The sequence below is a fragment of the Adiantum capillus-veneris genome, chromosome 1 (assembly GCF_014529385.1).
Source record: "Adiantum capillus-veneris isolate H3 chromosome 1, ASM1452938v2, whole genome shotgun sequence".
NCBI classification, from domain to species: domain Eukaryota; kingdom Viridiplantae; phylum Streptophyta; class Polypodiopsida; order Polypodiales; family Pteridaceae; genus Adiantum; species Adiantum capillus-veneris.
In genome coordinates, this window is record NC_140931.1 from 80141580 (window position 1) to 80155375 (window position 13796).

Here is a 13796-nt window from a genome sequence, read left to right on the forward strand (position 1 = left end):
CAGGCAGCAGGAGAAGGAAGATGTAGCTTAGATGAACGAACATTGTTGTTCATAGCCAACGAAGACATGGGCGGACAGAGACATGCATACCAACAAAGAGGAGCTCAAGGAGAACCTCAACAACCCAAGGGACCCTGCTACAAGTGTGGTGGAGACCATTGGCTAAGAGACTGTCCTCATGATGAAATCATTAGAGTCAACGCATATTGCACCGAGTGTGGAGTTACTCATTTGATTCCTGATTGCCCTAAGAACCCGAGCAAAGGAGCAAAAACTACCTTGAACATGCTGGAAGCAGTACCTTCTAGTGGAGGGTCAGAAAATGAAACAATCATACCTATTCAGGTGGTGATACGAGCCCAAGCTCAAAGAATGACGAACGAACCCATAATTGAAGAGCCAAAAACCAATACCCCAAGTTCAGAAACAAAAAATCAAAGAAGCACTTGGAAGGCTAGAAAGGCGCGTATGAAAGCCAGGAAAGAACGAGAGCAAATGGCTATCCGAGGAGTTAAAACACACAAAGGAGAGATTAGAGCGGTTAGAGGATCTAGCTAGCTTAAGCTCACACACTGCGGCAACCATATCACCCAAGGAAATAGCAGAACCCAAAAGTGCAGGATCAGGAGGATCAAAGGTAAATGAGCAGTTGGATGCACTTCTAAAAGCTGACAAAGCCAGACTCAAAAGGAACCAAACCCAAGAGCAAAGATGGATGACTTATCCATATGCTGAAATAGAAAAACAGAGGTTGGAAATGTGTAGAAAGATGATTGATACAGCTGAATCTTTGATGGAAAACCCGCTTGGTAAACCTGCAAATTGGCATGAAGTACCAGCTCCAACCCCTATCCAAACCAGAACTCAGAACCAAACATAAAAGGGTGGTCTTACCATTGATGTGTGGCAGTGTCTATAACCCGTACATTTTATTGACAAATGACTAACATAAAAGGAAACATAAAACATAAGAAAAACTACAGGACATCACTATCTACGAAATGTGTTGGTGCTTCACCATCTTCATCACTTTCAACCATGTTTATTTGTCGCTTATTCTTCTTGAAATATTTATCCGAAGGATGATTGACGCCAGGAACGCTATAGGAGGAAACGAGCAGGGAACAAAGCGAGAGAGAACCTGATGCCCAGGATAAAAGGTAAAACTCACTATCTGATGCTTGTAAAAGCAGAGGATTGTGTAAAAGATCAAATATTAGGAAGATTCTCAAAAGTTCGAAGGGGAAGAACGCGAGAGGAAACAAGACAAGTATGGAAAGCTAAAACAGAAACAAAATCACAAAAATCTCAAAAATAAAAAAAAGAAACAACAATAGACCAAGAGTGGACCCAACTGGAGCATAAACAGAAATACCAAGAACTGAAACGGTCTTTACGAGAGGTATGGACTACTGAGGGAGATAGTGATGGTAAAGGGGAGTCAGAAAAGGGGAACATGAATGTACCATCACACTATCAGAAATTCACCATTCAGGACAGAAAAATCATAATGACACCACCAGTCAGGGAAAGAACAAACCAAGAATCTTATGATGGGCCGGAAAATGCAAAAAGGATAGACCTCGCAGAACCAGGTGAGAAGCCTCATCCGGTCTATATTGCAACCGATCTAGAGCCTGAAGAAGAAGAACGGCTAACACAACTTCTCAAGAAGTATAAAGATGTGTTTGCATGGTCCTATAAAGACCTCAAAGGAGTTTATCCATCGATATGCCAACATACAATTCCTTTGAAATCAGATGCAAAACCTAGCAAACAACGTCCTTATACATATAATGACACATTTGCTAAACGAATCAAAGAAGAGATTGACAAGCTGATGGAAGAATTCATCTATGAAATCGAACATACAGATTGGGTGTCACCCATTGTGGTAGTCCCCAAAAAGAATGGAAAACTGAGAGTGTGTGTAAACCTCAAAAAGGTAAATGCAGCCACCATAAGGGATAATTATCCTTTGCCAATCACAGAACATGTACTTGAGAGGGTGGCCGGGAAACGGGCTTATTCCTTTTTGGACGGGTTTTCAGGATACAACCAACTGGCAATTGCAATGGAGGATCAACACAAAACAGCGTTTGCCACAAAATGGGGAATATATGCGTATCGAGTTATGCCGTTTGGCTTAACTAATGCCCCAGCTACCTTCCAAAAGTTAATGACACACGCGTTCAAAGAATACCTAAGAATATTCTTAAAAATATACATGGATGATCTTTGTGTACACTCTCTTCTGCGAGAGGAACATATTGACCATTTGCAAAAGGTATTTGAAAAATGCAAGACATATCGGAACTGTCTTAACCTGGAAAAGTGTATTTTTATGGTTAGGCAAGGACGCATCTTAGGACACATTGTCTCAAGAAATGGCATAACCACTGACCTAGACAAAGTCAAAGTCATAGTAGACCTACCCATGCCTACTAATGCGAAACAAGTGCAATCCTTCATGGGACACTGTGGGTATTATCGAAGATTCATATATATGTATGCAGTCATCGCACAACCTCTGTATCGTTTGCTAGTCAATTTCGACAAGGCCGAGGAGTGTGAAACTTCATTCCGAAAGTTTAAGGAAAACCTTATATCAGCACCTGTACTTAAAGCACCGGATTGGGAAAAGATATTCCATCTTCACATTGATGCTTCTGCATTTGCAATCGGGATAATTTTGGATCAACCTGGAGATGGAACAATGGATTTTCCAGTTTGTTATGCTAGCTCCCGACAGTTAAACAGTGCAGAAAGGAACTACACAACCATCGAAAGAGAGGGGTTAGGAATGATTTATGTTGTAAAGAAATTTGGGCATTATTTGCTCGCAAATAAATTTGTGTTCTTCACAGATTATCAAGCTCTTTTGTATCTGGTGAATAAACCATGCAATACAGGGAGAATTGTATGCTGGTTTATAATATTGCTAGAGTTTGATTTCACAGTGGTGGTAAAAGAGGGTAAAACCCATCTACGGGCGGATCATCTCTCAAGGCTACACAACGAGGAAGCTCTTGAAGGAGTAGATGATGACATACCAGATGCTTATCTTTTCAATATTGAAATGATACCCAAATGGTCTCAGGACATTGTTAGCATACTTTCCTTTGGAGGAAGGTTTGATAACACGGAAGACAGATCCAAACAACAAACAATTAGACAAACAAAAAACTTCCAGTTGATTGAAGGACGGATGTATCATCTAGGATCGGACCAAATTCTACGATTATGTATAAATCTAGAAGAATTCGAGTGTTATCTTGAAGAAGCGCATGCCCAAGATTGTGCATTTCATTGTTCAACAGTGAAAACACACCAGAGACTGAAAGAGTTAGGGGTTTATTGGCCAACTATGTATGCGGACACACATGCTTATGTTACCAATTGTACTATATGTAGTGCCAAAAGACCAGTGGATCACGCGACATTGTTTCTGGTAAACATTGCACTTGCATGGAGTCAATATATCATTGATTTTTTAGCCACAAGGACGTATCCTGAAAACATAACAAGAGCACAGAAAAGGGCTATAGAGCTGGAGGCTTGTGACTTTCAGTTAATTGGAAACCAACTCTATAAGCGAGGTAAGGACAATCAACTTAGAATCTGTGCAAGTGAAAGTGAATACCTGCTGATTCTAGAACATGCACATAGCGGAATAAGTGGAGGACATTTTTCCAGCGATAAGACGGCAAAAATTATCTTAACCGCCGCAGGAATATGGTGGCCTACATTGCATATGGATGCTGAAGAGTTTGTAAAGCGTTGTGACACTTGTCAGCGCACCAAGGTGCCGATAAAGAGAGATGAGATGCCACTACGGCCAATGATGGGAGCAAGGGAATTTGCAAAATGGGGCATTGATTTTGTGGGGCCTATTTTACCCCCTGCATATCGCACCCATACCCAATATATCATTGTGGCTACGGACTATCTCACAAAATGGGCGGAAGCCAAGGCAACACAAAAAGCAGATGCACGGACCACTGCACAATTTTTGTATGAGAATGTTTTTGTACGATACGGTTTACCAATAGAAATTTTTAGTGATCGTGGAACACATTTTCTTAATGAAGTCATTGAATATCTACTTGAGGAATTCATGGTCATACATAGGAAATCTGCTCCATACCATCCACAGGCAAATGGACAAGATGAGGCCACAAATAAAACACTATGCACGGTTCTCACTAAAATTGTATCAGAGACAAGAACAGATTGGGATCAGCAGCTACACTCAACACTATGGGCATACAGGGTAGCTTACAAAACATCGATAGGAACGACACCGTACAACATGGTGTTTGGCCTAAATGCTATATTACCCATAGAGTTTTTAATTCCAACTCTACGAGTAGCGAAACGCCTAGAATGGACAGGGCATGAGCTCTCTTCAAGAATAGATGACCTTGAAAAGCTAGATGAACTCCGCTTGAGAGCTGTAGCTTCGATCTATGCTAAAAAGAGAAAACAAAAAGAGTTTTTTGACAAGCATGTGCGCACGAAAGAGTTCAAAACTGGTGATTATGTACTTGTTTATACTTTGAAGCAACATGCCAAGAAACTTAAAAAGCGAGGGATGGGACCCTTTGTGATTAGTGATCTATCACAAAGCGGAGCTATCAAGCTTGCTACATTAGTAGGTGAAGAAATGCTAAATTGGATTAGTGAATGTCAATTGAAGAAATATCATTTACCACTAACAGAGGATATGCTTCAACAAATCCATCAAGGAAAACAACGAATGAAGGACAAGCAGAGGGTACGAGAAGAAGCTCAAGAAGAAGCACAAGGACGCATTGCAAAAAGAAGACTTCTGCGCCAACAACAACAATGTGGAGAACCATTGCGAATCAATGCCATTCGACTAACAAAGTTTGATGAAGACACAGTGGAGCCAATAATTGTAGTCAAAGTGGGTAGCAATCAAGTTGAATCGATGGCATTGCTTAATTCTGGAGCTCAAGCAAATTTAATCTCTTACGGATTATACAAACAACTCAAGCCCACAAGTCAACTTCATCCTACTCCACAAGTGCTGGAAAGTAGTACATCACACTCGTTGAAAACATTGGGCTGGACTATATTGCATGTACAAGTACATCAATATATTTACCCACACAAATTTTATGTAGTCGAGGATGAAAGCACACAACACCCAAGGTTGTTGGGACAACCTTGGCAAAAAGAGTACAATGTGCAGATAGATTGGAATGCGAATGCAGTCAAAATTTAGCATGCACAAGAACAACAGGTAATAGCCTTTGCTCAGCAACCCCAGAATAATCAGATGCCAGCAATTCAATCACTGGATAAAAAGCCGAAAGAACAGGTGCCACCAAAGGACAAAATAATACCCAAGGCTAACAAACAAGGAACTGCCAACCATGTTCAGTACAGGTATGAAAAGTCACCGACCGCAGTGAACAGATCAGAGTTACCAACAAGAGAAAAACAAATATGGGTGCGGAAGGATAGAAATGACATGGCAGACAAAAAACAATACAACGGAAGAATTCAACCAAAGCAGATAGTTCAAACAAACACCAAGGGCATAAAAGAGATACGGATCCCAAAGAAAAGGCTCCGCAACAACTCAAATGCAACTCGCATTTGGATTCCAAAACCGAAGCAAAAGGAACTCCCTTCAGTACAAGCAACATCGGAAGGCAAACAACTGCATTTGCAACCGGCAAATCGACTTATGTGGATGCCAATAAGCAACAAAATAGTGGCAACCAAGGAAGTAGCAAGAAACCTACAAAAACAAGCTACCAATGGAAAGCAAAAGAGATACGGTCAACGGCCAATTTCGCCAAGCCATCTCTCTCCAAAGAGATAACTATGGCCATATCAACAGTAGCTGCAAAGCGACTGCCTTTTGCAAGAAAGACAATTAAACAGAGAGCAGTAGAGTTACAGTTGTTACTTGCAAAGAAAACAGGAAACCTCAACGGCGAATGCCAATAGGCATCTTGCTTATACCCTTCTCTTGCACATCATTAATTTTTCCATGCATTGACCGAGTATGCATAAAATAGGGCCACATTACACGGCCAAGCATTAGCACAATTTTTTCAACCTATGCACTGCACATACTCCGAGGCGATACCTTGTCGTCCGGGAGGACTCTGGCTAGGAGGGGGGGAGCCATTCTCAAATGCGGACCCAATAGCAGAAAGAGCAAAAAAGGGCATGTTTTTCAACTATTTTCAAGGGTTGTTGTTTAATTGCGGAATTTTCTAGACTAACCCAAGTACATATGCCCTTATACAACATGAATCTACATGTATATGGGGCCAAACGCCAAATCAAGCCCCTAGGTGTGTGTATATAAGTAGAAATAACCATTTTTCGGGCAAAATATTGGTAAAACGGAGAAATCCGGCCATAAAAATTGCATAAGAGTGTATATAATGTTTTGCGGTGATGTTTTTGATTTATTATGATTTTTGGGGATTTTCTAGGATTGATTTGCTATTTTCCTTTTAATTTTGCTAATTTTCGGCAGAAAAACTTCAGAAATACAAAAAGCAGGTGAAAAACGATCGTAATGAAAAACAAAAAATATGGGGATGATCAGTGACTATAGGACAACCTATGGTACAGTGGGGGGTGTAATTATGAAACTGGAGCAGAAAGCGTGTTTTGGCCAGATTTGTACCGAAATGCCAAATTTCTGGTGAACAGGGCAAATGGAGTTCAAATCAAGAAATTTGTCAGCCTAAACTGCATCTCGCAAGAAGTTGGGAGCACATGTCAAATTTCATGAAAGTGGTTCGGGGACCCCCATTATAAGAATTTTTCACTTCATTTTTAGCTCATTTCCACTATTGACCTTTGAGAGAGAGCTTCAGCCACCTAGAGCGAGCGGAACTTCCAGCATCTTCTACGACGCGCACGACTACCCGACGGGCTTCAGACATGAGAGGTAGGCTCACCACCTTGATCTTTTCGCGCATGTTTGTCGTTTTGTCGTGAAAACTAGCGTAGGGTTCACACAGAAAGCGGACAGTAGAGACCTACAACTAGAAGTGGCCACCTAACGGCTAACCCAAAATCAATGAGACTTCATCGGCAGCTTACCCTAGCATAGGAGACCAGTCTTGGATGTCCAAAGGCAGTAGAAAACCATCGGAAAAAACCCTAATTCCTAGAATCCCGCAAGAGGCCACCAAATGGAAAATCGTCGAAAAGGCGCCCAAATGCTACCGAAGTTCATGGGTAGGAGCATCAACCTCTCAAGTCATTTCACAAAGTCGGACTAGAGTCAAGCTCAACAGGGTCTTCTTTCCCCGCTGATTTTTCCAAGCCCGTTTGCCACCAAACTTCACGAGCGGCTTTCCTAGACCATCAACAACCAAGTTCTATGGTGGTAGACCACCACAAGTCATCGAAGACATGTAAACATAACCACGGGTGCTTCTAGAGCGACAAATTGCCAAATGGAGCTCCGGTGAAGCCAAAGTCGACAAAAACCATACGGGAAGGATCCCCAAGGGATCGGGAAGCTATGGAGACCAACATCAAGAAATTTCATCGCCAAAAAGCACTCCAAAAGTCAAAAAACGGCTCGGAGGCTCTAAAATACACACAGGGAACTATTTTCTATCCATTTGAAATTAGGCTTAAAAGGGACTCAAGGGGACTAAGGGCGAGCACCAGTGGACAGTTTCCATGAAAAAATCATCAGGAGACATCCTATGCGTAGGATGTCTCAAGGTCATTTCTGGGCACAGAACCCAACATTTCTCATCACACACATTTTCTGAATAGCCTTTACATGCTAGCCACCAAGTTTCATCACATTTGGACCAAAATTGACCTCATATGCAGGAAAAAACACAAAGTCAGGTCATAGAGGCAATAATGGGCCATAGACCTACCAAAACTTGTCCAAATCACATGAAACTTGCACAACACATTCATGAGCACATAGCCAACCAACCTGTGTGGTTACTTGCAAAAATGGATGAAGTAGACATCCTACGCGTAGGATGTCTATTTGCCATTTTTGGCCTACAGAGGGTATTTTTACATTCCAGATCTTTTCTTATCATCTTCAAGAGCTCATATATCAAGTTTGAAGCCATGCTAATCAATTTTGACCCCCAACACCTTCAAGATACACTTTTTGAGCCTAAAAACACTACATAGGGTCTTACCAACATCAATTCTTGTCCAAATCAAAATCCAAGAGCATGGCCATGTTCCACAGGCCAAGGACTACCCACAGAACAAATCTCAAGCCATTTTGATGAAATAGACATCCTACGCGTACGATGTCTCCAACATGTTTTTGAACTTCTGTGCAAAGAATGACATCATGGGAGCCATCACCATGGTGCAAGGAGCCCATATATCAATTTTCAACCCATTTGGACACGAATTGCTACTTGTTGTGGACTTTCTATCCAATTTGTGACCTAAAGCCTGAATCATCCCAAAAATCCACTTTTTGATGCCCAAATCCAATTCCAAGCACATAGCTATGTTGTACAGGCCAAGGACCACCAGCATGTCAAGTATCACCAAATTCTGATGAAAAAGACATCCTACGCGTAGGATGTTTAGATGATAAATTTTTTTCCAGAAATGCATTGTGAGCACATGCACAGTTGCCCAAGTTCCTTTTAAGTTTTATTTTCAAGTTTCAAGTCATTTGGATAGTTAAAACTCAGTTTCTCAGCTGATATGGAAAAAATGTTAACTTCGGACTACTGAGTGCAACAGGATCTATGGCAACCGCAAAGTCACCGGCAAAGAAGAAAAGGATGACCATAAAGGATTATTTGGAAGAAGTAGAGCCCTTCATCATACCAAAAGGAACTCTAAAGCCAACCAGCACATGGATCCAAGAAGATCTGCTAGAGTCAAATGATCTAAAGATTTACCAAGGCGTGTTCAAAGACACCGAAATAAATGTGATAGAGCTACCAATGCTACCGCGGGAGCTCAATGAGTTTGTCAGAAGCAAGGTGGCAGAGTATCTGGAGAAGATTGATCTCCACAATTATTTTGAAGCTGTGCCGGCAGGTATTGACATAAAAAGAGTATGGGAATTTGTGATGACAATCAAAGAAGATGGAGTGGCCCGAGTTACAGATCTGCAGGGCAAGCCAGGCACGGAGATTCTAATCACAGAGAGGGTGGTGGCAGATGCACTAGACCTCTCCAACAAAGGGGATAGTGTAACCAAAAGGAGAGACGAAGTAAAGGTGTACACAGAAAAGAAAGCCAACTACACCTTTGAAGACATTGCCAACCCCAAAGTGGCAATCATGAGTCAGTTGTACAATCAATATTTCCATATGTGTACAAAGCGGCCACAAAAGTACAGGATGCCGCCTGCAGCAATTGCCACAACATTCACCTGGTCAATGCAGAAAAGCAAGCCGAAGGTAATCAATTATGCAACTTATGTATATGATAATCTGGTGAAGATGGGCAACAAGAACCCCACATACATTGTGCCAGGTGAGCTAATCACGAAGGTGATTTATGGAGCATTGCACGCCAAGGGGAGATGGCCGGACCCTCCATCACAGAACGACTGGCTGAGGCTCAAGGAAGATAAGGAAGACGAACAGCCCAAAGCACCAAGGGTGGCAACCCGTTTGAAACGCCGGTTAGAAACCTTGCAAGAAGAGCAGCCAGAGCTGAAGAAAGGGAAGAAAGAATCTGTCCAAGTGCTAGTAAAAGAGACTAAATCACAGAAAGCAGCACGTCTAGAGCGGCTGATGGAAAGTTTCAGGGCCGAAAGAGCCCTCAAAGGAGATTTGAATGAGCTATGGAATCCGTCTCTAGAAGCAATGTCGGGATCATCCCGAAGGGTGCACAGAGACAGATTCGATGACTACATTAAGAATTTTGAGATTCTGGATGCCACAACGAAAAATATCCCACATGTACCATATACAGAAGCGGAAGTGGAGCAAGTCGACGACAACTGCTAGAGGAGCAAGAAGGCCAAGAGAGAGAAAGGAAGACAAAGGCGGACAGGGATTTCAAGAAAAAGCCGACAACTCCACCATCCAGCCCTGAGTCCAGCCCACTGCCCTCACCACCTCCTCGTAGGCCTCCACAAGAAGAGAAAGAGGAGCAAGACAAACCAGAAGACCAAGAAGAGTCAAAGCAAGAACAAAGCCAAGAGCAAGAACCAAAGGAAGAGGCTAAACCTAAAAGTGAGCAGCCAGAGCCAAATGAAGCAAGATATAACACATTTCTAGACCTACTAGTTGCCGGATATACAAAAGAAGAGGCTGCCATAGTCGCATTCGACTTGGCAAGCACGGGGCCCAAAGAGCAAATGCAAAGCCTAAGGTTAGTGGAGCTAAAGGAGATGGCAAATGATACAGTGGACCTGCACCCACCCACCAATGATTGGGATGTGGTGATGACAAAGCTAACCGGGCTAAGAGCACAATCGATGGCCTCAGAAAGTGAAATGGCAACTCTCAAATCCACTGAAGTATAGATAAAGCTTGAAGTGGACACGTTACAAAAGCAAAGCCAAAGGCAGATAAAGAGAGAGACAAAGCTACAAGCCAGTCTGGAAAAGGCATTACAAAGATGCCAGGAAATGGAAAGAGAAAATCAAGCAGCAGCTCAAAGGCTGCAAGGAGCCGAAGAGGAATATAGACAACTCAACAAGTCATTGACAGATGCAGAGAGGGAAAGGAATAACCTAACCCTACAACTTGCTGAGGAGTCCAAGGAAGTTGAGGCCATGCAAAATGCCAAAGAAAAGGCAGAAATAGACCAGGAGGCTAGCCACGATGAGGTCCTTGAGCTCAAGGACCAGCTTAAAGTTAAATATCAAACCATCTAGCGGCTACGGGCATCTCCTGTCAGAGTCAGAGCTACTAGCTCAACTCACACCACTACAGAGAGCCAGATCTATGAAGAACAGATGAAAGAGCTCTAGAAAGAGTTGAACTTAGAGAAGAAGCAAAGGTTGATGATGGCAAAAGGGTCGGTGGTTATGCAAACACGCATGGAAGAAGAGCAGAAAGCAATGCAAGATGAGCTAGAAAATATCAAGAGAAAGCTCGAGGAGGTGGAGAAGATAAACGCCGAGTTGAACGACCTCCTCGTAAACATGGGAGAAGAAGTTGAAGCAGAGAAACAGACACTCCAAAAGCAGATAGAAGAGCTGAGAGGACAGCAGGTAGAAGAGCAGGCAGGCACAGGGCCAGCAGCCATGGAAGGCATAGACCTAGAGAATGTGGCAAATCCTGTGGAAACACCCATGCAAGAGGAAATCCTAGTAGGACCCTCTCAAGAGCCACAAGATCTGACACAAGAAGAGGAAGAGAAGCTGCGCAAGGCCATAGAGGCAGAAATCAGAGAAACGGCCAAAGAAGCTTTGGAATGGGAGCAGAGGGTTTTTAAATCCATGACCATTCAGAAGATAGACGCCAGCAACCTCCGGCGTGAATGGCTACAACCCTCTCTCCCATATCCTTTGCTAAAGTACGAAGACGCCACCATCAACAAGAGAATCAGAGAAGAGCCAACAGTGCCACTCTACACAGCAGATATCTCCCAGCCTGAAGGGGCAAAGTTGATAGTCGACTCCCAGCCCAGGTGGAGAAAGGCATGGCTGACAAAGTATCCACAGTACCTAATCCATTTGGTAGAGGCACCCAAAATCATCAAAGATAACCTAAGCTTCTGCCCTCTACCAAGGATGCGGACGTGGAAGGCCCAGGAGCTACTACAAAGAAGCCAACCCACTTGGCTAAACTATTCGAAGCTGCCATGCTTGAAGGCAGGCGAGAGAATAAGTGTTCAATACATGGTGAAAACCCTAACAGGCGCCATCAAATTGTTCAGTGGCTCGCCTGACCTATCTTGCATAATGATGAGGAAGATTTGCAAAACCCTTTTGGCAGTCTTCGAGACGTTCAAACCGGGCCAGGTGACAGACAATATCTTCTTCTTTCAAGATACTTACAGATGTGCATACGATCTATTTGGTCAGCCTTCCAAGGAGGTGATACATGCATTGTATCAAAGGATCATGTTTCTGCCATCCTATCACCTCCAGGCCTTTGAAGAAGCTTTCTACACCGGCTTCTTCACCGGCCCAACACTACTGGATTTACATGCAAGATACGAGTCGCTGCTCAAGATGTGAGAAACCATAAGATGAAGAAGCAGCTCAACAGCCATGTTGGGGACAACATGAGCAAGGAGGGAGGGAGTGTTAGAAACTGGACACACCCTACAGAAATTAACTGCTCGACAGATCATCATTTTTTGTAATTATTCATTTATTGAGAAAATCTGACATTTCACCTTGTAAATATTGGGGCTTACAAAAGTTTTCAGATTGTATCCCAGTTTTGACATTTAGATTGAGTAGATGGTTAATTTGGAACTTTAGGGTTTGAGAATCGTAAGGTATTTATACCACTTTTTGACCTTAATGAAGGACCTTTGTCATTTTTAAAAAGTTTTGAAGTCTGTGAGTGAGCGTACTGTGTACGAGAGAGAGTGTGAGCTTCATCTTGACGCTACATGTGCACCGGTGGTCGGAATGGAGTGCGGAGAAGTGCAGAGTGTTTCTCCCGACGAGAGCTACATGCCGATACCTACATTGCACGCGTACGGTCCGGTTTTGTGAGCTCCATCTACGAGCTTCATCTGGTGATTCGGTGAGCATACGTTGTCCGATTTTGCATTGCAGCATATCCACGCGTTCACATTGAGTAGAGCTACACATTAGGCACTTTAGATTTCGGAAACGAAGACCTGCAAATTTCGGCCAGACATCCTACGTGATTTTGCACCGAGTGTTTTGGGTTGGGGTTTTGGTTCATAGACCTTAGGGAGAGCAACCTATTGGTGTTAGTAGGATCTCCTTCAAGTTCTGTGGTGTTTCGAGATTGTTTGATGGGTGTTCGGCTCTAGAAAGCGTTGTAGGAAGTTTCCTCTTATGCACTCCTGAAGGCTGTGACTTAGACATTGGGTAGAGACCTCTGTAGGAATTAGTTAGGAGTCGGTCGAGTGTAGGTTGAATCCCTATGCTTGCTTCCACGCGCCTGCGGGTCGAGCTTCGTCCTTAGCTGACAAATCTTGTTAGGTGAGTTCTCGTTGTGCTGACGTCCGTCGCGGCGTATCCGTCCAACACTTGCCAGGAGCTTTCAATGCTAGTGAGCATTTTTCTTCACAGTATGCCACTTCCAGGCGGTTGGCTTTGCTTGGGGAACCTTCTTCTTGACACTCTCAAGCAAAGTCACTATGGCTTCGTCCACTTCCTGAGACTGGGTTTCTGGCTGGTCAATAATCTGGCTTAGATAATTTATCATTAGACTAGCCATCTCATCTTGTTTTTGAACTACATTCCCATTCTCATCATAGAACGAGCAGATGCGGCACCCGCTCTTCTTGACGAGAGGCTTCTGGTTGGAGGAAGGTCTCCCTGGAGAGCAATATCGCTTTCTTGATTTCCTCAAGCTCTTCATTAGCCAAGTTAGATTTAGCTTTGATCCATTGCTTGTGCTCATCCTCAGTAGCTGCCCAATAGCCTTTCTTGAGGCTAGCCTAGCCACCTCCACTATGAGATGCTTGAGGTGTGCCTTGCTGCCTTTTATGATCCAAGGGCCTCAGTTTTTTATCGCTTTTTGGATGCTTCCAGCAAATAGGTCCCAAGCATTAGGTTTATTGAGATCCACATCCTTCTTGAGCTTCCCCAATGATTTCTTGGTGAGGCTTCTAAAAAGACGGTCTTGGAACATGTGTGTCCTTGTTATAAGAAGCTTTTTCTCACCTTT